Here is a 27,256-nt window from a genome sequence, read left to right as displayed (position 1 = left end):
TGAAAACGACAAAACACTACGAATCGGGCGGTATGCTCCGAAATACGTTAGCGCCTATCGTTCTGCAGCGGCGTGCAGCTCCAAATTCGATTTGTAATCATAAATTTATTCTTTTGTCGTCTCGCCTCCTCCCGCAGACGTTTCTCGCGCTTGTGCTGTCATATGGACCGCGACCCGAGCGGCAGCGAGCGGCAGTCGAGCAAAGTCGGGACAAGTCGGGACGGGAGGGGGGGACAGGCGCGAATGCAAATGCACCGCGCAAATTACGCAAATATCTGGAAGCGCGGCGTGTGTCAGCCAGGTGAGAAAGCCTCCGTCGGTCCAGCAGGACACTGCCACACCCCGCGGCCACACGCACCAAACGAATGACAGGCGGTGCACCGAGCAGCTGTGTTGTGCGCCGCACCTACGCTCGGCAGTCTCCTATGAGACGCCGAGCCGAGCGCGCACTCCGCGCCACCTTCGAGGTGGAAGGACGTGCTTTGCGTCAAATGTGCCACGGAAAGCGGCGATTGCGTGTGTTGCGAGAAGAGGCGAATGCCTCTTGTGTGGTGCGGCTACAGTATAAGGACGCCAACGGCCATACCATGTTGAATACACCGGTTCTCGTCCGATCACCGAAGTTAAGCAACATCGGGCCCGGTTAGTACTTGGATGGGTGACCGCCTGGGAACACCGGGTGCTGTTGGCTCTATCTCATTTTTTCATTTTTACGTCGCTGCACCTGCCAGCCCTCTTTTCATACTAACTTTCAGGTGTTGACAAAGATGCTTCCACAAGCATTTTAAACTACTGTATCAAACGTAGGATACGAAATTACAGTAATGAACTCAGTTTCAGCAAGAATGCGCGGAAGAAGAGTGCTACAACGCCTCGGAAATAACAACACACTACGAATCGACAGATGAGTTTTGAAATACGTCAGGGCCTACTGTTTTGTAGCAGTGCTAAATTCCACAATGTAAATAAACAAAAAAAAAAAAAAAAGAAATAAAATCTTCCGTTCTCGTCCGATCACCGATGTGAAGCAACAACGGTAGTACTCGTATGGATGAGCGCCTGGGAACTCTGGCTGCCTTCATTTATCGCTTTTTAGTCGCTACTCTTGCCAGCCCTCTTCCCATACCACCTTTCTGTCGTGACAAAGAGACTTCCTCAAGCATTTTAAACGGCCGTCAGGTACGAAACTGCAATAATTAACTCAGTTTGAAGGAGAATGTGCTAACCAAGTTTGCCAGGAAGTCTTTGAAAACGACAAAACACTACGAATCGGGCGGTATGCTCCGAAATACGTTAGCGCCTATCGTTCTGCAGCGGCGTGCAGCTCCAAATTCGATTTGTAATCATAAATTTATTCTTTTGTCGTCTCGCCTCCTCCCGCAGACGTTTCTCGCGCTTGTGCTGTCATATGGACCGCGACCCGAGCGGCAGCGAGCGGCAGTCGAGCAAAGTCGGGACAAGTCGGGACGGGAGGGGGGGACAGGCGCGAATGCAAATGCACCGCGCAAATTACGCAAATATCTGGAAGCGCGGCGTGTGTCAGCCAGGTGAGAAAGCCTCCGTCGGTCCAGCAGGACACTGCCACACCCCGCGGCCACACGCACCAAACGAATGACAGGCGGTGCACCGAGCAGCTGTGTTGTGCGCCGCACCTACGCTCGGCAGTCTCCTATGAGACGCCGAGCCGAGCGCGCACTCCGCGCCACCTTCGAGGTGGAAGGACGTGCTTTGCGTCAAATGTGCCACGGAAAGCGGCGATTGCGTGTGTTGCGAGAAGAGGCGAATGCCTCTTGTGTGGTGCGGCTACAGTATAAGGACGCCAACGGCCATACCATGTTGAATACACCGGTTCTCGTCCGATCACCGAAGTTAAGCAACATCGGGCCCGGTTAGTACTTGGATGGGTGACCGCCTGGGAACACCGGGTGCTGTTGGCTCTATCTCATTTTTTCATTTTTACGTCGCTGCACCTGCCAGCCCTCTTTTCATACTAACTTTCAGGTGTTGACAAAGATGCTTCCACAAGCATTTTAAACTACTGTATCAAACGTAGGATACGAAATTACAGTAATGAACTCAGTTTCAGCAAGAATGCGCGGAAGAAGAGTGCTACAACGCCTCGGAAATAACAACACACTACGAATCGACAGATGAGTTTTGAAATACGTCAGGGCCTACTGTTTTGTAGCAGTGCTAAATTCCACAATGTAAATAAACAAAAAAAAAAAAAAAGAAATAAAATCTTCCGTTCTCGTCCGATCACCGATGTGAAGCAACAACGGTAGTACTCGTATGGATGAGCGCCTGGGAACTCTGGCTGCCTTCATTTATCGCTTTTTAGTCGCTACTCTTGCCAGCCCTCTTCCCATACCACCTTTCTGTCGTGACAAAGAGACTTCCTCAAGCATTTTAAACGGCCGTCAGGTACGAAACTGCAATAATTAACTCAGTTTGAAGGAGAATGTGCTAACCAAGTTTGCCAGGAAGTCTTTGAAAACGACAAAACACTACGAATCGGGCGGTATGCTCCGAAATACGTTAGCGCCTATCGTTCTGCAGCGGCGTGCAGCTCCAAATTCGATTTGTAATCATAAATTTATTCTTTTGTCGTCTCGCCTCCTCCCGCAGACGTTTCTCGCGCTTGTGCTGTCATATGGACCGCGACCCGAGCGGCAGCGAGCGGCAGTCGAGCAAAGTCGGGACAAGTCGGGACGGGAGGGGGGGACAGGCGCGAATGCAAATGCACCGCGCAAATTACGCAAATATCTGGAAGCGCGGCGTGTGTCAGCCAGGTGAGAAAGCCTCCGTCGGTCCAGCAGGACACTGCCACACCCCGCGGCCACACGCACCAAACGAATGACAGGCGGTGCACCGAGCAGCTGTGTTGTGCGCCGCACCTACGCTCGGCAGTCTCCTATGAGACGCCGAGCCGAGCGCGCACTCCGCGCCACCTTCGAGGTGGAAGGACGTGCTTTGCGTCAAATGTGCCACGGAAAGCGGCGATTGCGTGTGTTGCGAGAAGAGGCGAATGCCTCTTGTGTGGTGCGGCTACAGTATAAGGACGCCAACGGCCATACCATGTTGAATACACCGGTTCTCGTCCGATCACCGAAGTTAAGCAACATCGGGCCCGGTTAGTACTTGGATGGGTGACCGCCTGGGAACACCGGGTGCTGTTGGCTCTATCTCATTTTTTCATTTTTACGTCGCTGCACCTGCCAGCCCTCTTTTCATACTAACTTTCAGGTGTTGACAAAGATGCTTCCACAAGCATTTTAAACTACTGTATCAAACGTAGGATACGAAATTACAGTAATGAACTCAGTTTCAGCAAGAATGCGCGGAAGAAGAGTGCTACAACGCCTCGGAAATAACAACACACTACGAATCGACAGATGAGTTTTGAAATACGTCAGGGCCTACTGTTTTGTAGCAGTGCTAAATTCCACAATGTAAATAAACAAAAAAAAAAAAAAAGAAATAAAATCTTCCGTTCTCGTCCGATCACCGATGTGAAGCAACAACGGTAGTACTCGTATGGATGAGCGCCTGGGAACTCTGGCTGCCTTCATTTATCGCTTTTTAGTCGCTACTCTTGCCAGCCCTCTTCCCATACCACCTTTCTGTCGTGACAAAGAGACTTCCTCAAGCATTTTAAACGGCCGTCAGGTACGAAACTGCAATAATTAACTCAGTTTGAAGGAGAATGTGCTAACCAAGTTTGCCAGGAAGTCTTTGAAAACGACAAAACACTACGAATCGGGCGGTATGCTCCGAAATACGTTAGCGCCTATCGTTCTGCAGCGGCGTGCAGCTCCAAATTCGATTTGTAATCATAAATTTATTCTTTTGTCGTCTCGCCTCCTCCCGCAGACGTTTCTCGCGCTTGTGCTGTCATATGGACCGCGACCCGAGCGGCAGCGAGCGGCAGTCGAGCAAAGTCGGGACAAGTCGGGACGGGAGGGGGGGACAGGCGCGAATGCAAATGCACCGCGCAAATTACGCAAATATCTGGAAGCGCGGCGTGTGTCAGCCAGGTGAGAAAGCCTCCGTCGGTCCAGCAGGACACTGCCACACCCCGCGGCCACACGCACCAAACGAATGACAGGCGGTGCACCGAGCAGCTGTGTTGTGCGCCGCACCTACGCTCGGCAGTCTCCTATGAGACGCCGAGCCGAGCGCGCACTCCGCGCCACCTTCGAGGTGGAAGGACGTGCTTTGCGTCAAATGTGCCACGGAAAGCGGCGATTGCGTGTGTTGCGAGAAGAGGCGAATGCCTCTTGTGTGGTGCGGCTACAGTATAAGGACGCCAACGGCCATACCATGTTGAATACACCGGTTCTCGTCCGATCACCGAAGTTAAGCAACATCGGGCCCGGTTAGTACTTGGATGGGTGACCGCCTGGGAACACCGGGTGCTGTTGGCTCTATCTCATTTTTTCATTTTTACGTCGCTGCACCTGCCAGCCCTCTTTTCATACTAACTTTCAGGTGTTGACAAAGATGCTTCCACAAGCATTTTAAACTACTGTATCAAACGTAGGATACGAAATTACAGTAATGAACTCAGTTTCAGCAAGAATGCGCGGAAGAAGAGTGCTACAACGCCTCGGAAATAACAACACACTACGAATCGACAGATGAGTTTTGAAATACGTCAGGGCCTACTGTTTTGTAGCAGTGCTAAATTCCACAATGTAAATAAACAAAAAAAAAAAAAAAAGAAATAAAATCTTCCGTTCTCGTCCGATCACCGATGTGAAGCAACAACGGTAGTACTCGTATGGATGAGCGCCTGGGAACTCTGGCTGCCTTCATTTATCGCTTTTTAGTCGCTACTCTTGCCAGCCCTCTTCCCATACCACCTTTCTGTCGTGACAAAGAGACTTCCTCAAGCATTTTAAACGGCCGTCAGGTACGAAACTGCAATAATTAACTCAGTTTGAAGGAGAATGTGCTAACCAAGTTTGCCAGGAAGTCTTTGAAAACGACAAAACACTACGAATCGGGCGGTATGCTCCGAAATACGTTAGCGCCTATCGTTCTGCAGCGGCGTGCAGCTCCAAATTCGATTTGTAATCATAAATTTATTCTTTTGTCGTCTCGCCTCCTCCCGCAGACGTTTCTCGCGCTTGTGCTGTCATATGGACCGCGACCCGAGCGGCAGCGAGCGGCAGTCGAGCAAAGTCGGGACAAGTCGGGACGGGAGGGGGGGACAGGCGCGAATGCAAATGCACCGCGCAAATTACGCAAATATCTGGAAGCGCGGCGTGTGTCAGCCAGGTGAGAAAGCCTCCGTCGGTCCAGCAGGACACTGCCACACCCCGCGGCCACACGCACCAAACGAATGACAGGCGGTGCACCGAGCAGCTGTGTTGTGCGCCGCACCTACGCTCGGCAGTCTCCTATGAGACGCCGAGCCGAGCGCGCACTCCGCGCCACCTTCGAGGTGGAAGGACGTGCTTTGCGTCAAATGTGCCACGGAAAGCGGCGATTGCGTGTGTTGCGAGAAGAGGCGAATGCCTCTTGTGTGGTGCGGCTACAGTATAAGGACGCCAACGGCCATACCATGTTGAATACACCGGTTCTCGTCCGATCACCGAAGTTAAGCAACATCGGGCCCGGTTAGTACTTGGATGGGTGACCGCCTGGGAACACCGGGTGCTGTTGGCTCTATCTCATTTTTTCATTTTTACGTCGCTGCACCTGCCAGCCCTCTTTTCATACTAACTTTCAGGTGTTGACAAAGATGCTTCCACAAGCATTTTAAACTACTGTATCAAACGTAGGATACGAAATTACAGTAATGAACTCAGTTTCAGCAAGAATGCGCGGAAGAAGAGTGCTACAACGCCTCGGAAATAACAACACACTACGAATCGACAGATGAGTTTTGAAATACGTCAGGGCCTACTGTTTTGTAGCAGTGCTAAATTCCACAATGTAAATAAACAAAAAAAAAAAAAAAAGAAATAAAATCTTCCGTTCTCGTCCGATCACCGATGTGAAGCAACAACGGTAGTACTCGTATGGATGAGCGCCTGGGAACTCTGGCTGCCTTCATTTATCGCTTTTTAGTCGCTACTCTTGCCAGCCCTCTTCCCATACCACCTTTCTGTCGTGACAAAGAGACTTCCTCAAGCATTTTAAACGGCCGTCAGGTACGAAACTGCAATAATTAACTCAGTTTGAAGGAGAATGTGCTAACCAAGTTTGCCAGGAAGTCTTTGAAAACGACAAAACACTACGAATCGGGCGGTATGCTCCGAAATACGTTAGCGCCTATCGTTCTGCAGCGGCGTGCAGCTCCAAATTCGATTTGTAATCATAAATTTATTCTTTTGTCGTCTCGCCTCCTCCCGCAGACGTTTCTCGCGCTTGTGCTGTCATATGGACCGCGACCCGAGCGGCAGCGAGCGGCAGTCGAGCAAAGTCGGGACAAGTCGGGACGGGAGGGGGGGACAGGCGCGAATGCAAATGCACCGCGCAAATTACGCAAATATCTGGAAGCGCGGCGTGTGTCAGCCAGGTGAGAAAGCCTCCGTCGGTCCAGCAGGACACTGCCACACCCCGCGGCCACACGCACCAAACGAATGACAGGCGGTGCACCGAGCAGCTGTGTTGTGCGCCGCACCTACGCTCGGCAGTCTCCTATGAGACGCCGAGCCGAGCGCGCACTCCGCGCCACCTTCGAGGTGGAAGGACGTGCTTTGCGTCAAATGTGCCACGGAAAGCGGCGATTGCGTGTGTTGCGAGAAGAGGCGAATGCCTCTTGTGTGGTGCGGCTACAGTATAAGGACGCCAACGGCCATACCATGTTGAATACACCGGTTCTCGTCCGATCACCGAAGTTAAGCAACATCGGGCCCGGTTAGTACTTGGATGGGTGACCGCCTGGGAACACCGGGTGCTGTTGGCTCTATCTCATTTTTTCATTTTTACGTCGCTGCACCTGCCAGCCCTCTTTTCATACTAACTTTCAGGTGTTGACAAAGATGCTTCCACAAGCATTTTAAACTACTGTATCAAACGTAGGATACGAAATTACAGTAATGAACTCAGTTTCAGCAAGAATGCGCGGAAGAAGAGTGCTACAACGCCTCGGAAATAACAACACACTACGAATCGACAGATGAGTTTTGAAATACGTCAGGGCCTACTGTTTTGTAGCAGTGCTAAATTCCACAATGTAAATAAACAAAAAAAAAAAAAAAAGAAATAAAATCTTCCGTTCTCGTCCGATCACCGATGTGAAGCAACAACGGTAGTACTCGTATGGATGAGCGCCTGGGAACTCTGGCTGCCTTCATTTATCGCTTTTTAGTCGCTACTCTTGCCAGCCCTCTTCCCATACCACCTTTCTGTCGTGACAAAGAGACTTCCTCAAGCATTTTAAACGGCCGTCAGGTACGAAACTGCAATAATTAACTCAGTTTGAAGGAGAATGTGCTAACCAAGTTTGCCAGGAAGTCTTTGAAAACGACAAAACACTACGAATCGGGCGGTATGCTCCGAAATACGTTAGCGCCTATCGTTCTGCAGCGGCGTGCAGCTCCAAATTCGATTTGTAATCATAAATTTATTCTTTTGTCGTCTCGCCTCCTCCCGCAGACGTTTCTCGCGCTTGTGCTGTCATATGGACCGCGACCCGAGCGGCAGCGAGCGGCAGTCGAGCAAAGTCGGGACAAGTCGGGACGGGAGGGGGGGACAGGCGCGAATGCAAATGCACCGCGCAAATTACGCAAATATCTGGAAGCGCGGCGTGTGTCAGCCAGGTGAGAAAGCCTCCGTCGGTCCAGCAGGACACTGCCACACCCCGCGGCCACACGCACCAAACGAATGACAGGCGGTGCACCGAGCAGCTGTGTTGTGCGCCGCACCTACGCTCGGCAGTCTCCTATGAGACGCCGAGCCGAGCGCGCACTCCGCGCCACCTTCGAGGTGGAAGGACGTGCTTTGCGTCAAATGTGCCACGGAAAGCGGCGATTGCGTGTGTTGCGAGAAGAGGCGAATGCCTCTTGTGTGGTGCGGCTACAGTATAAGGACGCCAACGGCCATACCATGTTGAATACACCGGTTCTCGTCCGATCACCGAAGTTAAGCAACATCGGGCCCGGTTAGTACTTGGATGGGTGACCGCCTGGGAACACCGGGTGCTGTTGGCTCTATCTCATTTTTTCATTTTTACGTCGCTGCACCTGCCAGCCCTCTTTTCATACTAACTTTCAGGTGTTGACAAAGATGCTTCCACAAGCATTTTAAACTACTGTATCAAACGTAGGATACGAAATTACAGTAATGAACTCAGTTTCAGCAAGAATGCGCGGAAGAAGAGTGCTACAACGCCTCGGAAATAACAACACACTACGAATCGACAGATGAGTTTTGAAATACGTCAGGGCCTACTGTTTTGTAGCAGTGCTAAATTCCACAATGTAAATAAACAAAAAAAAAAAAAAAAGAAATAAAATCTTCCGTTCTCGTCCGATCACCGATGTGAAGCAACAACGGTAGTACTCGTATGGATGAGCGCCTGGGAACTCTGGCTGCCTTCATTTATCGCTTTTTAGTCGCTACTCTTGCCAGCCCTCTTCCCATACCACCTTTCTGTCGTGACAAAGAGACTTCCTCAAGCATTTTAAACGGCCGTCAGGTACGAAACTGCAATAATTAACTCAGTTTGAAGGAGAATGTGCTAACCAAGTTTGCCAGGAAGTCTTTGAAAACGACAAAACACTACGAATCGGGCGGTATGCTCCGAAATACGTTAGCGCCTATCGTTCTGCAGCGGCGTGCAGCTCCAAATTCGATTTGTAATCATAAATTTATTCTTTTGTCGTCTCGCCTCCTCCCGCAGACGTTTCTCGCGCTTGTGCTGTCATATGGACCGCGACCCGAGCGGCAGCGAGCGGCAGTCGAGCAAAGTCGGGACAAGTCGGGACGGGAGGGGGGGACAGGCGCGAATGCAAATGCACCGCGCAAATTACGCAAATATCTGGAAGCGCGGCGTGTGTCAGCCAGGTGAGAAAGCCTCCGTCGGTCCAGCAGGACACTGCCACACCCCGCGGCCACACGCACCAAACGAATGACAGGCGGTGCACCGAGCAGCTGTGTTGTGCGCCGCACCTACGCTCGGCAGTCTCCTATGAGACGCCGAGCCGAGCGCGCACTCCGCGCCACCTTCGAGGTGGAAGGACGTGCTTTGCGTCAAATGTGCCACGGAAAGCGGCGATTGCGTGTGTTGCGAGAAGAGGCGAATGCCTCTTGTGTGGTGCGGCTACAGTATAAGGACGCCAACGGCCATACCATGTTGAATACACCGGTTCTCGTCCGATCACCGAAGTTAAGCAACATCGGGCCCGGTTAGTACTTGGATGGGTGACCGCCTGGGAACACCGGGTGCTGTTGGCTCTATCTCATTTTTTCATTTTTACGTCGCTGCACCTGCCAGCCCTCTTTTCATACTAACTTTCAGGTGTTGACAAAGATGCTTCCACAAGCATTTTAAACTACTGTATCAAACGTAGGATACGAAATTACAGTAATGAACTCAGTTTCAGCAAGAATGCGCGGAAGAAGAGTGCTACAACGCCTCGGAAATAACAACACACTACGAATCGACAGATGAGTTTTGAAATACGTCAGGGCCTACTGTTTTGTAGCAGTGCTAAATTCCACAATGTAAATAAACAAAAAAAAAAAAAAAGAAATAAAATCTTCCGTTCTCGTCCGATCACCGATGTGAAGCAACAACGGTAGTACTCGTATGGATGAGCGCCTGGGAACTCTGGCTGCCTTCATTTATCGCTTTTTAGTCGCTACTCTTGCCAGCCCTCTTCCCATACCACCTTTCTGTCGTGACAAAGAGACTTCCTCAAGCATTTTAAACGGCCGTCAGGTACGAAACTGCAATAATTAACTCAGTTTGAAGGAGAATGTGCTAACCAAGTTTGCCAGGAAGTCTTTGAAAACGACAAAACACTACGAATCGGGCGGTATGCTCCGAAATACGTTAGCGCCTATCGTTCTGCAGCGGCGTGCAGCTCCAAATTCGATTTGTAATCATAAATTTATTCTTTTGTCGTCTCGCCTCCTCCCGCAGACGTTTCTCGCGCTTGTGCTGTCATATGGACCGCGACCCGAGCGGCAGCGAGCGGCAGTCGAGCAAAGTCGGGACAAGTCGGGACGGGAGGGGGGGACAGGCGCGAATGCAAATGCACCGCGCAAATTACGCAAATATCTGGAAGCGCGGCGTGTGTCAGCCAGGTGAGAAAGCCTCCGTCGGTCCAGCAGGACACTGCCACACCCCGCGGCCACACGCACCAAACGAATGACAGGCGGTGCACCGAGCAGCTGTGTTGTGCGCCGCACCTACGCTCGGCAGTCTCCTATGAGACGCCGAGCCGAGCGCGCACTCCGCGCCACCTTCGAGGTGGAAGGACGTGCTTTGCGTCAAATGTGCCACGGAAAGCGGCGATTGCGTGTGTTGCGAGAAGAGGCGAATGCCTCTTGTGTGGTGCGGCTACAGTATAAGGACGCCAACGGCCATACCATGTTGAATACACCGGTTCTCGTCCGATCACCGAAGTTAAGCAACATCGGGCCCGGTTAGTACTTGGATGGGTGACCGCCTGGGAACACCGGGTGCTGTTGGCTCTATCTCATTTTTTCATTTTTACGTCGCTGCACCTGCCAGCCCTCTTTTCATACTAACTTTCAGGTGTTGACAAAGATGCTTCCACAAGCATTTTAAACTACTGTATCAAACGTAGGATACGAAATTACAGTAATGAACTCAGTTTCAGCAAGAATGCGCGGAAGAAGAGTGCTACAACGCCTCGGAAATAACAACACACTACGAATCGACAGATGAGTTTTGAAATACGTCAGGGCCTACTGTTTTGTAGCAGTGCTAAATTCCACAATGTAAATAAACAAAAAAAAAAAAAAAGAAATAAAATCTTCCGTTCTCGTCCGATCACCGATGTGAAGCAACAACGGTAGTACTCGTATGGATGAGCGCCTGGGAACTCTGGCTGCCTTCATTTATCGCTTTTTAGTCGCTACTCTTGCCAGCCCTCTTCCCATACCACCTTTCTGTCGTGACAAAGAGACTTCCTCAAGCATTTTAAACGGCCGTCAGGTACGAAACTGCAATAATTAACTCAGTTTGAAGGAGAATGTGCTAACCAAGTTTGCCAGGAAGTCTTTGAAAACGACAAAACACTACGAATCGGGCGGTATGCTCCGAAATACGTTAGCGCCTATCGTTCTGCAGCGGCGTGCAGCTCCAAATTCGATTTGTAATCATAAATTTATTCTTTTGTCGTCTCGCCTCCTCCCGCAGACGTTTCTCGCGCTTGTGCTGTCATATGGACCGCGACCCGAGCGGCAGCGAGCGGCAGTCGAGCAAAGTCGGGACAAGTCGGGACGGGAGGGGGGGACAGGCGCGAATGCAAATGCACCGCGCAAATTACGCAAATATCTGGAAGCGCGGCGTGTGTCAGCCAGGTGAGAAAGCCTCCGTCGGTCCAGCAGGACACTGCCACACCCCGCGGCCACACGCACCAAACGAATGACAGGCGGTGCACCGAGCAGCTGTGTTGTGCGCCGCACCTACGCTCGGCAGTCTCCTATGAGACGCCGAGCCGAGCGCGCACTCCGCGCCACCTTCGAGGTGGAAGGACGTGCTTTGCGTCAAATGTGCCACGGAAAGCGGCGATTGCGTGTGTTGCGAGAAGAGGCGAATGCCTCTTGTGTGGTGCGGCTACAGTATAAGGACGCCAACGGCCATACCATGTTGAATACACCGGTTCTCGTCCGATCACCGAAGTTAAGCAACATCGGGCCCGGTTAGTACTTGGATGGGTGACCGCCTGGGAACACCGGGTGCTGTTGGCTCTATCTCATTTTTTCATTTTTACGTCGCTGCACCTGCCAGCCCTCTTTTCATACTAACTTTCAGGTGTTGACAAAGATGCTTCCACAAGCATTTTAAACTACTGTATCAAACGTAGGATACGAAATTACAGTAATGAACTCAGTTTCAGCAAGAATGCGCGGAAGAAGAGTGCTACAACGCCTCGGAAATAACAACACACTACGAATCGACAGATGAGTTTTGAAATACGTCAGGGCCTACTGTTTTGTAGCAGTGCTAAATTCCACAATGTAAATAAACAAAAAAAAAAAAAAAAGAAATAAAATCTTCCGTTCTCGTCCGATCACCGATGTGAAGCAACAACGGTAGTACTCGTATGGATGAGCGCCTGGGAACTCTGGCTGCCTTCATTTATCGCTTTTTAGTCGCTACTCTTGCCAGCCCTCTTCCCATACCACCTTTCTGTCGTGACAAAGAGACTTCCTCAAGCATTTTAAACGGCCGTCAGGTACGAAACTGCAATAATTAACTCAGTTTGAAGGAGAATGTGCTAACCAAGTTTGCCAGGAAGTCTTTGAAAACGACAAAACACTACGAATCGGGCGGTATGCTCCGAAATACGTTAGCGCCTATCGTTCTGCAGCGGCGTGCAGCTCCAAATTCGATTTGTAATCATAAATTTATTCTTTTGTCGTCTCGCCTCCTCCCGCAGACGTTTCTCGCGCTTGTGCTGTCATATGGACCGCGACCCGAGCGGCAGCGAGCGGCAGTCGAGCAAAGTCGGGACAAGTCGGGACGGGAGGGGGGGACAGGCGCGAATGCAAATGCACCGCGCAAATTACGCAAATATCTGGAAGCGCGGCGTGTGTCAGCCAGGTGAGAAAGCCTCCGTCGGTCCAGCAGGACACTGCCACACCCCGCGGCCACACGCACCAAACGAATGACAGGCGGTGCACCGAGCAGCTGTGTTGTGCGCCGCACCTACGCTCGGCAGTCTCCTATGAGACGCCGAGCCGAGCGCGCACTCCGCGCCACCTTCGAGGTGGAAGGACGTGCTTTGCGTCAAATGTGCCACGGAAAGCGGCGATTGCGTGTGTTGCGAGAAGAGGCGAATGCCTCTTGTGTGGTGCGGCTACAGTATAAGGACGCCAACGGCCATACCATGTTGAATACACCGGTTCTCGTCCGATCACCGAAGTTAAGCAACATCGGGCCCGGTTAGTACTTGGATGGGTGACCGCCTGGGAACACCGGGTGCTGTTGGCTCTATCTCATTTTTTCATTTTTACGTCGCTGCACCTGCCAGCCCTCTTTTCATACTAACTTTCAGGTGTTGACAAAGATGCTTCCACAAGCATTTTAAACTACTGTATCAAACGTAGGATACGAAATTACAGTAATGAACTCAGTTTCAGCAAGAATGCGCGGAAGAAGAGTGCTACAACGCCTCGGAAATAACAACACACTACGAATCGACAGATGAGTTTTGAAATACGTCAGGGCCTACTGTTTTGTAGCAGTGCTAAATTCCACAATGTAAATAAACAAAAAAAAAAAAAAAGAAATAAAATCTTCCGTTCTCGTCCGATCACCGATGTGAAGCAACAACGGTAGTACTCGTATGGATGAGCGCCTGGGAACTCTGGCTGCCTTCATTTATCGCTTTTTAGTCGCTACTCTTGCCAGCCCTCTTCCCATACCACCTTTCTGTCGTGACAAAGAGACTTCCTCAAGCATTTTAAACGGCCGTCAGGTACGAAACTGCAATAATTAACTCAGTTTGAAGGAGAATGTGCTAACCAAGTTTGCCAGGAAGTCTTTGAAAACGACAAAACACTACGAATCGGGCGGTATGCTCCGAAATACGTTAGCGCCTATCGTTCTGCAGCGGCGTGCAGCTCCAAATTCGATTTGTAATCATAAATTTATTCTTTTGTCGTCTCGCCTCCTCCCGCAGACGTTTCTCGCGCTTGTGCTGTCATATGGACCGCGACCCGAGCGGCAGCGAGCGGCAGTCGAGCAAAGTCGGGACAAGTCGGGACGGGAGGGGGGGACAGGCGCGAATGCAAATGCACCGCGCAAATTACGCAAATATCTGGAAGCGCGGCGTGTGTCAGCCAGGTGAGAAAGCCTCCGTCGGTCCAGCAGGACACTGCCACACCCCGCGGCCACACGCACCAAACGAATGACAGGCGGTGCACCGAGCAGCTGTGTTGTGCGCCGCACCTACGCTCGGCAGTCTCCTATGAGACGCCGAGCCGAGCGCGCACGTCCGCGCCACCTTCGAGGTGGAAGGACGTGCTTTGCGTCAAATGTGCCACGGAAAGCGGCGATTGCGTGTGTTGCGAGAAGAGGCGAATGCCTCTTGTGTGGTGCGGCTACAGTATAAGGACGCCAACGGCCATACCATGTTGAATACACCGGTTCTCGTCCGATCACCGAAGTTAAGCAACATCGGGCCCGGTTAGTACTTGGATGGGTGACCGCCTGGGAACACCGGGTGCTGTTGGCTCTATCTCATTTTTTCATTTTTACGTCGCTGCACCTGCCAGCCCTCTTTTCATACTAACTTTCAGGTGTTGACAAAGATGCTTCCACAAGCATTTTAAACTACTGTATCAAACGTAGGATACGAAATTACAGTAATGAACTCAGTTTCAGCAAGAATGCGCGGAAGAAGAGTGCTACAACGCCTCGGAAATAACAACACACTACGAATCGACAGATGAGTTTTGAAATACGTCAGGGCCTACTGTTTTGTAGCAGTGCTAAATTCCACAATGTAAATAAACAAAAAAAAAAAAAAAAGAAATAAAATCTTCCGTTCTCGTCCGATCACCGATGTGAAGCAACAACGGTAGTACTCGTATGGATGAGCGCCTGGGAACTCTGGCTGCCTTCATTTATCGCTTTTTAGTCGCTACTCTTGCCAGCCCTCTTCCCATACCACCTTTCTGTCGTGACAAAGAGACTTCCTCAAGCATTTTAAACGGCCGTCAGGTACGAAACTGCAATAATTAACTCAGTTTGAAGGAGAATGTGCTAACCAAGTTTGCCAGGAAGTCTTTGAAAACGACAAAACACTACGAATCGGGCGGTATGCTCCGAAATACGTTAGCGCCTATCGTTCTGCAGCGGCGTGCAGCTCCAAATTCGATTTGTAATCATAAATTTATTCTTTTGTCGTCTCGCCTCCTCCCGCAGACGTTTCTCGCGCTTGTGCTGTCATATGGACCGCGACCCGAGCGGCAGCGAGCGGCAGTCGAGCAAAGTCGGGACAAGTCGGGACGGGAGGGGGGGACAGGCGCGAATGCAAATGCACCGCGCAAATTACGCAAATATCTGGAAGCGCGGCGTGTGTCAGCCAGGTGAGAAAGCCTCCGTCGGTCCAGCAGGACACTGCCACACCCCGCGGCCACACGCACCAAACGAATGACAGGCGGTGCACCGAGCAGCTGTGTTGTGCGCCGCACCTACGCTCGGCAGTCTCCTATGAGACGCCGAGCCGAGCGCGCACTCCGCGCCACCTTCGAGGTGGAAGGACGTGCTTTGCGTCAAATGTGCCACGGAAAGCGGCGATTGCGTGTGTTGCGAGAAGAGGCGAATGCCTCTTGTGTGGTGCGGCTACAGTATAAGGACGCCAACGGCCATACCATGTTGAATACACCGGTTCTCGTCCGATCACCGAAGTTAAGCAACATCGGGCCCGGTTAGTACTTGGATGGGTGACCGCCTGGGAACACCGGGTGCTGTTGGCTCTATCTCATTTTTTCATTTTTACGTCGCTGCACCTGCCAGCCCTCTTTTCATACTAACTTTCAGGTGTTGACAAAGATGCTTCCACAAGCATTTTAAACTACTGTATCAAACGTAGGATACGAAATTACAGTAATGAACTCAGTTTCAGCAAGAATGCGCGGAAGAAGAGTGCTACAACGCCTCGGAAATAACAACACACTACGAATCGACAGATGAGTTTTGAAATACGTCAGGGCCTACTGTTTTGTAGCAGTGCTAAATTCCACAATGTAAATAAACAAAAAAAAAAAAAAAGAAATAAAATCTTCCGTTCTCGTCCGATCACCGATGTGAAGCAACAACGGTAGTACTCGTATGGATGAGCGCCTGGGAACTCTGGCTGCCTTCATTTATCGCTTTTTAGTCGCTACTCTTGCCAGCCCTCTTCCCATACCACCTTTCTGTCGTGACAAAGAGACTTCCTCAAGCATTTTAAACGGCCGTCAGGTACGAAACTGCAATAATTAACTCAGTTTGAAGGAGAATGTGCTAACCAAGTTTGCCAGGAAGTCTTTGAAAACGACAAAACACTACGAATCGGGCGGTATGCTCCGAAATACGTTAGCGCCTATCGTTCTGCAGCGGCGTGCAGCTCCAAATTCGATTTGTAATCATAAATTTATTCTTTTGTCGTCTCGCCTCCTCCCGCAGACGTTTCTCGCGCTTGTGCTGTCATATGGACCGCGACCCGAGCGGCAGCGAGCGGCAGTCGAGCAAAGTCGGGACAAGTCGGGACGGGAGGGGGGGACAGGCGCGAATGCAAATGCACCGCGCAAATTACGCAAATATCTGGAAGCGCGGCGTGTGTCAGCCAGGTGAGAAAGCCTCCGTCGGTCCAGCAGGACACTGCCACACCCCGCGGCCACACGCACCAAACGAATGACAGGCGGTGCACCGAGCAGCTGTGTTGTGCGCCGCACCTACGCTCGGCAGTCTCCTATGAGACGCCGAGCCGAGCGCGCACTCCGCGCCACCTTCGAGGTGGAAGGACGTGCTTTGCGTCAAATGTGCCACGGAAAGCGGCGATTGCGTGTGTTGCGAGAAGAGGCGAATGCCTCTTGTGTGGTGCGGCTACAGTATAAGGACGCCAACGGCCATACCATGTTGAATACACCGGTTCTCGTCCGATCACCGAAGTTAAGCAACATCGGGCCCGGTTAGTACTTGGATGGGTGACCGCCTGGGAACACCGGGTGCTGTTGGCTCTATCTCATTTTTTCATTTTTACGTCGCTGCACCTGCCAGCCCTCTTTTCATACTAACTTTCAGGTGTTGACAAAGATGCTTCCACAAGCATTTTAAACTACTGTATCAAACGTAGGATACGAAATTACAGTAATGAACTCAGTTTCAGCAAGAATGCGCGGAAGAAGAGTGCTACAACGCCTCGGAAATAACAACACACTACGAATCGACAGATGAGTTTTGAAATACGTCAGGGCCTACTGTTTTGTAGCAGTGCTAAATTCCACAATGTAAATAAACAAAAAAAAAAAAAAAGAAATAAAATCTTCCGTTCTCGTCCGATCACCGATGTGAAGCAACAACGGTAGTACTCGTATGGATGAGCGCCTGGGAACTCTGGCTGCCTTCATTTATCGCTTTTTAGTCGCTACTCTTGCCAGCCCTCTTCCCATACCACCTTTCTGTCGTGACAAAGAGACTTCCTCAAGCATTTTAAACGGCCGTCAGGTACGAAACTGCAATAATTAACTCAGTTTGAAGGAGAATGTGCTAACCAAGTTTGCCAGGAAGTCTTTGAAAACGACAAAACACTACGAATCGGGCGGTATGCTCCGAAATACGTTAGCGCCTATCGTTCTGCAGCGGCGTGCAGCTCCAAATTCGATTTGTAATCATAAATTTATTCTTTTGTCGTCTCGCCTCCTCCCGCAGACGTTTCTCGCGCTTGTGCTGTCATATGGACCGCGACCCGAGCGGCAGCGAGCGGCAGTCGAGCAAAGTCGGGACAAGTCGGGACGGGAGGGGGGGACAGGCGCGAATGCAAATGCACCGCGCAAATTACGCAAATATCTGGAAGCGCGGCGTGTGTCAGCCAGGTGAGAAAGCCTCCGTCGGTCCAGCAGGACACTGCCACACCCCGCGGCCACACGCACCAAACGAATGACAGGCGGTGCACCGAGCAGCTGTGTTGTGCGCCGCACCTACGCTCGGCAGTCTCCTATGAGACGCCGAGCCGAGCGCGCACTCCGCGCCACCTTCGAGGTGGAAGGACGTGCTTTGCGTCAAATGTGCCACGGAAAGCGGCGATTGCGTGTGTTGCGAGAAGAGGCGAATGCCTCTTGTGTGGTGCGGCTACAGTATAAGGACGCCAACGGCCATACCATGTTGAATACACCGGTTCTCGTCCGATCACCGAAGTTAAGCAACATCGGGCCCGGTTAGTACTTGGATGGGTGACCGCCTGGGAACACCGGGTGCTGTTGGCTCTATCTCATTTTTTCATTTTTACGTCGCTGCACCTGCCAGCCCTCTTTTCATACTAACTTTCAGGTGTTGACAAAGATGCTTCCACAAGCATTTTAAACTACTGTATCAAACGTAGGATACGAAATTACAGTAATGAACTCAGTTTCAGCAAGAATGCGCGGAAGAAGAGTGCTACAACGCCTCGGAAATAACAACACACTACGAATCGACAGATGAGTTTTGAAATACGTCAGGGCCTACTGTTTTGTAGCAGTGCTAAATTCCACAATGTAAATAAACAAAAAAAAAAAAAAAGAAATAAAATCTTCCGTTCTCGTCCGATCACCGATGTGAAGCAACAACGGTAGTACTCGTATGGATGAGCGCCTGGGAACTCTGGCTGCCTTCATTTATCGCTTTTTAGTCGCTACTCTTGCCAGCCCTCTTCCCATACCACCTTTCTGTCGTGACAAAGAGACTTCCTCAAGCATTTTAAACGGCCGTCAGGTACGAAACTGCAATAATTAACTCAGTTTGAAGGAGAATGTGCTAACCAAGTTTGCCAGGAAGTCTTTGAAAACGACAAAACACTACGAATCGGGCGGTATGCTCCGAAATACGTTAGCGCCTATCGTTCTGCAGCGGCGTGCAGCTCCAAATTCGATTTGTAATCATAAATTTATTCTTTTGTCGTCTCGCCTCCTCCCGCAGACGTTTCTCGCGCTTGTGCTGTCATATGGACCGCGACCCGAGCGGCAGCGAGCGGCAGTCGAGCAAAGTCGGGACAAGTCGGGACGGGAGGGGGGGACAGGCGCGAATGCAAATGCACCGCGCAAATTACGCAAATATCTGGAAGCGCGGCGTGTGTCAGCCAGGTGAGAAAGCCTCCGTCGGTCCAGCAGGACACTGCCACACCCCGCGGCCACACGCACCAAACGAATGACAGGCGGTGCACCGAGCAGCTGTGTTGTGCGCCGCACCTACGCTCGGCAGTCTCCTATGAGACGCCGAGCCGAGCGCGCACTCCGCGCCACCTTCGAGGTGGAAGGACGTGCTTTGCGTCAAATGTGCCACGGAAAGCGGCGATTGCGTGTGTGTGCGAGAAGAGGCGAATGCCTCTTGTGTGGTGCGGCTACAGTATAAGGACGCCAACGGCCATACCATGTTGAATACACCGGTTCTCGTCCGATCACCGAAGTTAAGCAACATCGGGCCCGGTTAGTACTTGGATGGGTGACCGCCTGGGAACACCGGGTGCTGTTGGCTCTATCTCATTTTTTCATTTTTACGTCGCTGCACCTGCCAGCCCTCTTTTCATACTAACTTTCAGGTGTTGACAAAGATGCTTCCACAAGCATTTTAAACTACTGTATCAAACGTAGGATACGAAATTACAGTAATGAACTCAGTTTCAGCAAGAATGCGCGGAAGAAGAGTGCTACAACGCCTCGGAAATAACAACACACTACGAATCGACAGATGAGTTTTGAAATACGTCAGGGCCTACTGTTTTGTAGCAGTGCTAAATTCCACAATGTAAATAAACAAAAAAAAAAAAAAAAGAAATAAAATCTTCCGTTCTCGTCCGATCACCGATGTGAAGCAACAACGGTAGTACTCGTATGGATGAGCGCCTGGGAACTCTGGCTGCCTTCATTTATCGCTTTTTAGTCGCTACTCTTGCCAGCCCTCTTCCCATACCACCTTTCTGTCGTGACAAAGAGACTTCCTCAAGCATTTTAAACGGCCGTCAGGTACGAAACTGCAATAATTAACTCAGTTTGAAGGAGAATGTGCTAACCAAGTTTGCCAGGAAGTCTTTGAAAACGACAAAACACTACGAATCGGGCGGTATGCTCCGAAATACGTTAGCGCCTATCGTTCTGCAGCGGCGTGCAGCTCCAAATTCGATTTGTAATCATAAATTTATTCTTTTGTCGTCTCGCCTCCTCCCGCAGACGTTTCTCGCGCTTGTGCTGTCATATGGACCGCGACCCGAGCGGCAGCGAGCGGCAGTCGAGCAAAGTCGGGACAAGTCGGGACGGGAGGGGGGGACAGGCGCGAATGCAAATGCACCGCGCAAATTACGCAAATATCTGGAAGCGCGGCGTGTGTCAGCCAGGTGAGAAAGCCTCCGTCGGTCCAGCAGGACACTGCCACACCCCGCGGCCACACGCACCAAACGAATGACAGGCGGTGCACCGAGCAGCTGTGTTGTGCGCCGCACCTACGCTCGGCAGTCTCCTATGAGACGCCGAGCCGAGCGCGCACTCCGCGCCACCTTCGAGGTGGAAGGACGTGCTTTGCGTCAAATGTGCCACGGAAAGCGGCGATTGCGTGTGTTGCGAGAAGAGGCGAATGCCTCTTGTGTGGTGCGGCTACAGTATAAGGACGCCAACGGCCATACCATGTTGAATACACCGGTTCTCGTCCGATCACCGAAGTTAAGCAACATCGGGCCCGGTTAGTACTTGGATGGGTGACCGCCTGGGAACACCGGGTGCTGTTGGCTCTATCTCATTTTTTCATTTTTACGTCGCTGCACCTGCCAGCCCTCTTTTCATACTAACTTTCAGGTGTTGACAAAGATGCTTCCACAAGCATTTTAAACTACTGTATCAAACGTAGGATACGAAATTACAGTAATGAACTCAGTTTCAGCAAGAATGCGCGGAAGAAGAGTGCTACAACGCCTCGGAAATAACAACACACTACGAATCGACAGATGAGTTTTGAAATACGTCAGGGCCTACTGTTTTGTAGCAGTGCTAAATTCCACAATGTAAATAAACAAAAAAAAAAAAAAAGAAATAAAATCTTCCGTTCTCGTCCGATCACCGATGTGAAGCAACAACGGTAGTACTCGTATGGATGAGCGCCTGGGAACTCTGGCTGCCTTCATTTATCGCTTTTTAGTCGCTACTCTTGCCAGCCCTCTTCCCATACCACCTTTCTGTCGTGACAAAGAGACTTCCTCAAGCATTTTAAACGGCCGTCAGGTACGAAACTGCAATAATTAACTCAGTTTGAAGGAGAATGTGCTAACCAAGTTTGCCAGGAAGTCTTTGAAAACGACAAAACACTACGAATCGGGCGGTATGCTCCGAAATACGTTAGCGCCTATCGTTCTGCAGCGGCGTGCAGCTCCAAATTCGATTTGTAATCATAAATTTATTCTTTTGTCGTCTCGCCTCCTCCCGCAGACGTTTCTCGCGCTTGTGCTGTCATATGGACCGCGACCCGAGCGGCAGCGAGCGGCAGTCGAGCAAAGTCGGGACAAGTCGGGACGGGAGGGGGGGACAGGCGCGAATGCAAATGCACCGCGCAAATTACGCAAATATCTGGAAGCGCGGCGTGTGTCAGCCAGGTGAGAAAGCCTCCGTCGGTCCAGCAGGACACTGCCACACCCCGCGGCCACACGCACCAAACGAATGACAGGCGGTGCACCGAGCAGCTGTGTTGTGCGCCGCACCTACGCTCGGCAGTCTCCTATGAGACGCCGAGCCGAGCGCGCACTCCGCGCCACCTTCGAGGTGGAAGGACGTGCTTTGCGTCAAATGTGCCACGGAAAGCGGCGATTGCGTGTGTTGCGAGAAGAGGCGAATGCCTCTTGTGTGGTGCGGCTACAGTATAAGGACGCCAACGGCCATACCATGTTGAATACACCGGTTCTCGTCCGATCACCGAAGTTAAGCAACATCGGGCCCGGTTAGTACTTGGATGGGTGACCGCCTGGGAACACCGGGTGCTGTTGGCTCTATCTCATTTTTTCATTTTTACGTCGCTGCACCTGCCAGCCCTCTTTTCATACTAACTTTCAGGTGTTGACAAAGATGCTTCCACAAGCATTTTAAACTACTGTATCAAACGTAGGATACGAAATTACAGTAATGAACTCAGTTTCAGCAAGAATGCGCGGAAGAAGAGTGCTACAACGCCTCGGAAATAACAACACACTACGAATCGACAGATGAGTTTTGAAATACGTCAGGGCCTACTGTTTTGTAGCAGTGCTAAATTCCACAATGTAAATAAACAAAAAAAAAAAAAAAGAAATAAAATCTTCCGTTCTCGTCCGATCACCGATGTGAAGCAACAACGGTAGTACTCGTATGGATGAGCGCCTGGGAACTCTGGCTGCCTTCATTTATCGCTTTTTAGTCGCTACTCTTGCCAGCCCTCTTCCCATACCACCTTTCTGTCGTGACAAAGAGACTTCCTCAAGCATTTTAAACGGCCGTCAGGTACGAAACTGCAATAATTAACTCAGTTTGAAGGAGAATGTGCTAACCAAGTTTGCCAGGAAGTCTTTGAAAACGACAAAACACTACGAATCGGGCGGTATGCTCCGAAATACGTTAGCGCCTATCGTTCTGCAGCGGCGTGCAGCTCCAAATTCGATTTGTAATCATAAATTTATTCTTTTGTCGTCTCGCCTCCTCCCGCAGACGTTTCTCGCGCTTGTGCTGTCATATGGACCGCGACCCGAGCGGCAGCGAGCGGCAGTCGAGCAAAGTCGGGACAAGTCGGGACGGGAGGGGGGGACAGGCGCGAATGCAAATGCACCGCGCAAATTACGCAAATATCTGGAAGCGCGGCGTGTGTCAGCCAGGTGAGAAAGCCTCCGTCGGTCCAGCAGGACACTGCCACACCCCGCGGCCACACGCACCAAACGAATGACAGGCGGTGCACCGAGCAGCTGTGTTGTGCGCCGCACCTACGCTCGGCAGTCTCCTATGAGACGCCGAGCCGAGCGCGCACTCCGCGCCACCTTCGAGGTGGAAGGACGTGCTTTGCGTCAAATGTGCCACGGAAAGCGGCGATTGCGTGTGTTGCGAGAAGAGGCGAATGCCTCTTGTGTGGTGCGGCTACAGTATAAGGACGCCAACGGCCATACCATGTTGAATACACCGGTTCTCGTCCGATCACCGAAGTTAAGCAACATCGGGCCCGGTTAGTACTTGGATGGGTGACCGCCTGGGAACACCGGGTGCTGTTGGCTCTATCTCATTTTTTCATTTTTACGTCGCTGCACCTGCCAGCCCTCTTTTCATACTAACTTTCAGGTGTTGACAAAGATGCTTCCACAAGCATTTTAAACTACTGTATCAAACGTAGGATACGAAATTACAGTAATGAACTCAGTTTCAGCAAGAATGCGCGGAAGAAGAGTGCTACAACGCCTCGGAAATAACAACACACTACGAATCGACAGATGAGTTTTGAAATACGTCAGGGCCTACTGTTTTGTAGCAGTGCTAAATTCCACAATGTAAATAAACAAAAAAAAAAAAAAAAGAAATAAAATCTTCCGTTCTCGTCCGATCACCGATGTGAAGCAACAACGGTAGTACTCGTATGGATGAGCGCCTGGGAACTCTGGCTGCCTTCATTTATCGCTTTTTAGTCGCTACTCTTGCCAGCCCTCTTCCCATACCACCTTTCTGTCGTGACAAAGAGACTTCCTCAAGCATTTTAAACGGCCGTCAGGTACGAAACTGCAATAATTAACTCAGTTTGAAGGAGAATGTGCTAACCAAGTTTGCCAGGAAGTCTTTGAAAACGACAAAACACTACGAATCGGGCGGTATGCTCCGAAATACGTTAGCGCCTATCGTTCTGCAGCGGCGTGCAGCTCCAAATTCGATTTGTAATCATAAATTTATTCTTTTGTCGTCTCGCCTCCTCCCGCAGACGTTTCTCGCGCTTGTGCTGTCATATGGACCGCGACCCGAGCGGCAGCGAGCGGCAGTCGAGCAAAGTCGGGACAAGTCGGGACGGGAGGGGGGGACAGGCGCGAATGCAAATGCACCGCGCAAATTACGCAAATATCTGGAAGCGCGGCGTGTGTCAGCCAGGTGAGAAAGCCTCCGTCGGTCCAGCAGGACACTGCCACACCCCGCGGCCACACGCACCAAACGAATGACAGGCGGTGCACCGAGCAGCTGTGTTGTGCGCCGCACCTACGCTCGGCAGTCTCCTATGAGACGCCGAGCCGAGCGCGCACTCCGCGCCACCTTCGAGGTGGAAGGACGTGCTTTGCGTCAAATGTGCCACGGAAAGCGGCGATTGCGTGTGTTGCGAGAAGAGGCGAATGCCTCTTGTGTGGTGCGGCTACAGTATAAGGACGCCAACGGCCATACCATGTTGAATACACCGGTTCTCGTCCGATCACCGAAGTTAAGCAACATCGGGCCCGGTTAGTACTTGGATGGGTGACCGCCTGGGAACACCGGGTGCTGTTGGCTCTATCTCATTTTTTCATTTTTACGTCGCTGCACCTGCCAGCCCTCTTTTCATACTAACTTTCAGGTGTTGACAAAGATGCTTCCACAAGCATTTTAAACTACTGTATCAAACGTAGGATACGAAATTACAGTAATGAACTCAGTTTCAGCAAGAATGCGCGGAAGAAGAGTGCTACAACGCCTCGGAAATAACAACACACTACGAATCGACAGATGAGTTTTGAAATACGTCAGGGCCTACTGTTTTGTAGCAGTGCTAAATTCCACAATGTAAATAAACAAAAAAAAAAAAAAAAGAAATAAAATCTTCCGTTCTCGTCCGATCACCGATGTGAAGCAACAACGGTAGTACTCGTATGGATGAGCGCCTGGGAACTCTGGCTGCCTTCATTTATCGCTTTTTAGTCGCTACTCTTGCCAGCCCTCTTCCCATACCACCTTTCTGTCGTGACAAAGAGACTTCCTCAAGCATTTTAAACGGCCGTCAGGTACGAAACTGCAATAATTAACTCAGTTTGAAGGAGAATGTGCTAACCAAGTTTGCCAGGAAGTCTTTGAAAACGACAAAACACTACGAATCGGGCGGTATGCTCCGAAATACGTTAGCGCCTATCGTTCTGCAGCGGCGTGCAGCTCCAAATTCGATTTGTAATCATAAATTTATTCTTTTGTCGTCTCGCCTCCTCCCGCAGACGTTTCTCGCGCTTGTGCTGTCATATGGACCGCGACCCGAGCGGCAGCGAGCGGCAGTCGAGCAAAGTCGGGACAAGTCGGGACGGGAGGGGGGGACAGGCGCGAATGCAAATGCACCGCGCAAATTACGCAAATATCTGGAAGCGCGGCGTGTGTCAGCCAGGTGAGAAAGCCTCCGTCGGTCCAGCAGGACACTGCCACACCCCGCGGCCACACGCACCAAACGAATGACAGGCGGTGCACCGAGCAGCTGTGTTGTGCGCCGCACCTACGCTCGGCAGTCTCCTATGAGACGCCGAGCCGAGCGCGCACTCCGCGCCACCTTCGAGGTGGAAGGACGTGCTTTGCGTCAAATGTGCCACGGAAAGCGGCGATTGCGTGTGTTGCGAGAAGAGGCGAATGCCTCTTGTGTGGTGCGGCTACAGTATAAGGACGCCAACGGCCATACCATGTTGAATACACCGGTTCTCGTCCGATCACCGAAGTTAAGCAACATCGGGCCCGGTTAGTACTTGGATGGGTGACCGCCTGGGAACACCGGGTGCTGTTGGCTCTATCTCATTTTTTCATTTTTACGTCGCTGCACCTGCCAGCCCTCTTTTCATACTAACTTTCAGGTGTTGACAAAGATGCTTCCACAAGCATTTTAAACTACTGTATCAAACGTAGGATACGAAATTACAGTAATGAACTCAGTTTCAGCAAGAATGCGCGGAAGAAGAGTGCTACAACGCCTCGGAAATAACAACACACTACGAATCGACAGATGAGTTTTGAAATACGTCAGGGCCTACTGTTTTGTAGCAGTGCTAAATTCCACAATGTAAATAAACAAAAAAAAAAAAAAAAGAAATAAAATCTTCCGTTCTCGTCCGATCACCGATGTGAAGCAACAACGGTAGTACTCGTATGGATGAGCGCCTGGGAACTCTGGCTGCCTTCATTTATCGCTTTTTAGTCGCTACTCTTGCCAGCCCTCTTCCCATACCACCTTTCTGTCGTGACAAAGAGACTTCCTCAAGCATTTTAAACGGCCGTCAGGTACGAAACTGCAATAATTAACTCAGTTTGAAGGAGAATGTGCTAACCAAGTTTGCCAGGAAGTCTTTGAAAACGACAAAACACTACGAATCGGGCGGTATGCTCCGAAATACGTTAGCGCCTATCGTTCTGCAGCGGCGTGCAGCTCCAAATTCGATTTGTAATCATAAATTTATTCTTTTGTCGTCTCGCCTCCTCCCGCAGACGTTTCTCGCGCTTGTGCTGTCATATGGACCGCGACCCGAGCGGCAGCGAGCGGCAGTCGAGCAAAGTCGGGACAAGTCGGGACGGGAGGGGGGGACAGGCGCGAATGCAAATGCACCGCGCAAATTACGCAAATATCTGGAAGCGCGGCGTGTGTCAGCCAGGTGAGAAAGCCTCCGTCGGTCCAGCAGGACACTGCCACACCCCGCGGCCACACGCACCAAACGAATGACAGGCGGTGCACCGAGCAGCTGTGTTGTGCGCCGCACCTACGCTCGGCAGTCTCCTATGAGACGCCGAGCCGAGCGCGCACTCCGCGCCACCTTCGAGGTGGAAGGACGTGCTTTGCGTCAAATGTGCCACGGAAAGCGGCGATTGCGTGTGTTGCGAGAAGAGGCGAATGCCTCTTGTGTGGTGCGGCTACAGTATAAGGACGCCAACGGCCATACCATGTTGAATACACCGGTTCTCGTCCGATCACCGAAGTTAAGCAACATCGGGCCCGGTTAGTACTTGGATGGGTGACCGCCTGGGAACACCGGGTGCTGTTGGCTCTATCTCATTTTTTCATTTTTACGTCGCTGCACCTGCCAGCCCTCTTTTCATACTAACTTTCAGGTGTTGACAAAGATGCTTCCACAAGCATTTTAAACTACTGTATCAAACGTAGGATACGAAATTACAGTAATGAACTCAGTTTCAGCAAGAATGCGCGGAAGAAGAGTGCTACAACGCCTCGGAAATAACAACACACTACGAATCGACAGATGAGTTTTGAAATACGTCAGGGCCTACTGTTTTGTAGCAGTGCTAAATTCCACAATGTAAATAAACAAAAAAAAAAAAAAAAGAAATAAAATCTTCCGTTCTCGTCCGATCACCGATGTGAAGCAACAACGGTAGTACTCGTATGGATGAGCGCCTGGGAACTCTGGCTGCCTTCATTTATCGCTTTTTAGTC

The 27,256-nt window shown here is 50.9% G+C and overlaps 22 non-coding genes across 22 annotated transcripts; all 22 read left to right on the top strand.

The window, feature by feature from the left end:
* The first annotated feature begins 572 nt into the window (after positions 1-572).
* On the top strand, positions 573-691 carry LOC126110941 (5S ribosomal RNA). Its single transcript, XR_007524029.1, has one exon. It is a non-coding gene; the product is annotated as a 5S ribosomal RNA (ribosomal RNA).
* Positions 692-1,818: 1,127 nt separating this feature from the next.
* LOC126110940 (5S ribosomal RNA) lies at positions 1,819-1,937 on the top strand. The gene has a single exon (XR_007524028.1). It is a non-coding gene; the product is annotated as a 5S ribosomal RNA (ribosomal RNA).
* A 1,126-nt stretch (positions 1,938-3,063) lies between these two features.
* On the top strand, positions 3,064-3,182 carry LOC126110939 (5S ribosomal RNA). Its single transcript, XR_007524027.1, has one exon. It is a non-coding gene; the product is annotated as a 5S ribosomal RNA (ribosomal RNA).
* Positions 3,183-4,308: 1,126 nt separating this feature from the next.
* LOC126110938 (5S ribosomal RNA) lies at positions 4,309-4,427 on the top strand. The gene has a single exon (XR_007524026.1). It is a non-coding gene; the product is annotated as a 5S ribosomal RNA (ribosomal RNA).
* Positions 4,428-5,554: 1,127 nt separating this feature from the next.
* LOC126110937 (5S ribosomal RNA) lies at positions 5,555-5,673 on the top strand. Its single transcript, XR_007524025.1, has one exon. It is a non-coding gene; the product is annotated as a 5S ribosomal RNA (ribosomal RNA).
* Positions 5,674-6,800: 1,127 nt separating this feature from the next.
* LOC126110936 (5S ribosomal RNA) lies at positions 6,801-6,919 on the top strand. The gene has a single exon (XR_007524024.1). It is a non-coding gene; the product is annotated as a 5S ribosomal RNA (ribosomal RNA).
* Positions 6,920-8,046: 1,127 nt separating this feature from the next.
* LOC126110935 (5S ribosomal RNA) lies at positions 8,047-8,165 on the top strand. The gene has a single exon (XR_007524023.1). It is a non-coding gene; the product is annotated as a 5S ribosomal RNA (ribosomal RNA).
* A 1,127-nt stretch (positions 8,166-9,292) lies between these two features.
* Positions 9,293-9,411, top strand: LOC126110932 (5S ribosomal RNA). Its single transcript, XR_007524021.1, has one exon. It is a non-coding gene; the product is annotated as a 5S ribosomal RNA (ribosomal RNA).
* Positions 9,412-10,537: 1,126 nt separating this feature from the next.
* On the top strand, positions 10,538-10,656 carry LOC126110931 (5S ribosomal RNA). Its single transcript, XR_007524020.1, has one exon. It is a non-coding gene; the product is annotated as a 5S ribosomal RNA (ribosomal RNA).
* Positions 10,657-11,782: 1,126 nt separating this feature from the next.
* LOC126110930 (5S ribosomal RNA) lies at positions 11,783-11,901 on the top strand. The gene has a single exon (XR_007524019.1). It is a non-coding gene; the product is annotated as a 5S ribosomal RNA (ribosomal RNA).
* Positions 11,902-13,028: 1,127 nt separating this feature from the next.
* LOC126110929 (5S ribosomal RNA) lies at positions 13,029-13,147 on the top strand. The gene has a single exon (XR_007524018.1). It is a non-coding gene; the product is annotated as a 5S ribosomal RNA (ribosomal RNA).
* A 1,127-nt stretch (positions 13,148-14,274) lies between these two features.
* LOC126110928 (5S ribosomal RNA) lies at positions 14,275-14,393 on the top strand. Its single transcript, XR_007524017.1, has one exon. It is a non-coding gene; the product is annotated as a 5S ribosomal RNA (ribosomal RNA).
* Positions 14,394-15,520: 1,127 nt separating this feature from the next.
* On the top strand, positions 15,521-15,639 carry LOC126110927 (5S ribosomal RNA). The gene has a single exon (XR_007524016.1). It is a non-coding gene; the product is annotated as a 5S ribosomal RNA (ribosomal RNA).
* Positions 15,640-16,765: 1,126 nt separating this feature from the next.
* LOC126110926 (5S ribosomal RNA) lies at positions 16,766-16,884 on the top strand. Its single transcript, XR_007524015.1, has one exon. It is a non-coding gene; the product is annotated as a 5S ribosomal RNA (ribosomal RNA).
* Positions 16,885-18,010: 1,126 nt separating this feature from the next.
* On the top strand, positions 18,011-18,129 carry LOC126110925 (5S ribosomal RNA). The gene has a single exon (XR_007524014.1). It is a non-coding gene; the product is annotated as a 5S ribosomal RNA (ribosomal RNA).
* A 1,127-nt stretch (positions 18,130-19,256) lies between these two features.
* On the top strand, positions 19,257-19,375 carry LOC126110924 (5S ribosomal RNA). Its single transcript, XR_007524013.1, has one exon. It is a non-coding gene; the product is annotated as a 5S ribosomal RNA (ribosomal RNA).
* Positions 19,376-20,502: 1,127 nt separating this feature from the next.
* LOC126110923 (5S ribosomal RNA) lies at positions 20,503-20,621 on the top strand. The gene has a single exon (XR_007524012.1). It is a non-coding gene; the product is annotated as a 5S ribosomal RNA (ribosomal RNA).
* A 1,126-nt stretch (positions 20,622-21,747) lies between these two features.
* LOC126110950 (5S ribosomal RNA) lies at positions 21,748-21,866 on the top strand. The gene has a single exon (XR_007524037.1). It is a non-coding gene; the product is annotated as a 5S ribosomal RNA (ribosomal RNA).
* Positions 21,867-22,992: 1,126 nt separating this feature from the next.
* On the top strand, positions 22,993-23,111 carry LOC126110949 (5S ribosomal RNA). The gene has a single exon (XR_007524036.1). It is a non-coding gene; the product is annotated as a 5S ribosomal RNA (ribosomal RNA).
* Positions 23,112-24,238: 1,127 nt separating this feature from the next.
* On the top strand, positions 24,239-24,357 carry LOC126110946 (5S ribosomal RNA). Its single transcript, XR_007524033.1, has one exon. It is a non-coding gene; the product is annotated as a 5S ribosomal RNA (ribosomal RNA).
* A 1,127-nt stretch (positions 24,358-25,484) lies between these two features.
* LOC126110934 (5S ribosomal RNA) lies at positions 25,485-25,603 on the top strand. The gene has a single exon (XR_007524022.1). It is a non-coding gene; the product is annotated as a 5S ribosomal RNA (ribosomal RNA).
* A 1,127-nt stretch (positions 25,604-26,730) lies between these two features.
* Positions 26,731-26,849, top strand: LOC126110921 (5S ribosomal RNA). Its single transcript, XR_007524011.1, has one exon. It is a non-coding gene; the product is annotated as a 5S ribosomal RNA (ribosomal RNA).
* Positions 26,850-27,256: the final 407 nt, after the last annotated feature.

Source organism: Schistocerca cancellata, unplaced genomic scaffold (assembly GCF_023864275.1).
Source record: "Schistocerca cancellata isolate TAMUIC-IGC-003103 unplaced genomic scaffold, iqSchCanc2.1 HiC_scaffold_46, whole genome shotgun sequence".
NCBI classification, from domain to species: Eukaryota; Metazoa; Arthropoda; class Insecta; order Orthoptera; family Acrididae; genus Schistocerca; species Schistocerca cancellata.
This window is presented reverse-complemented; position numbering and strand designations above follow the sequence as displayed.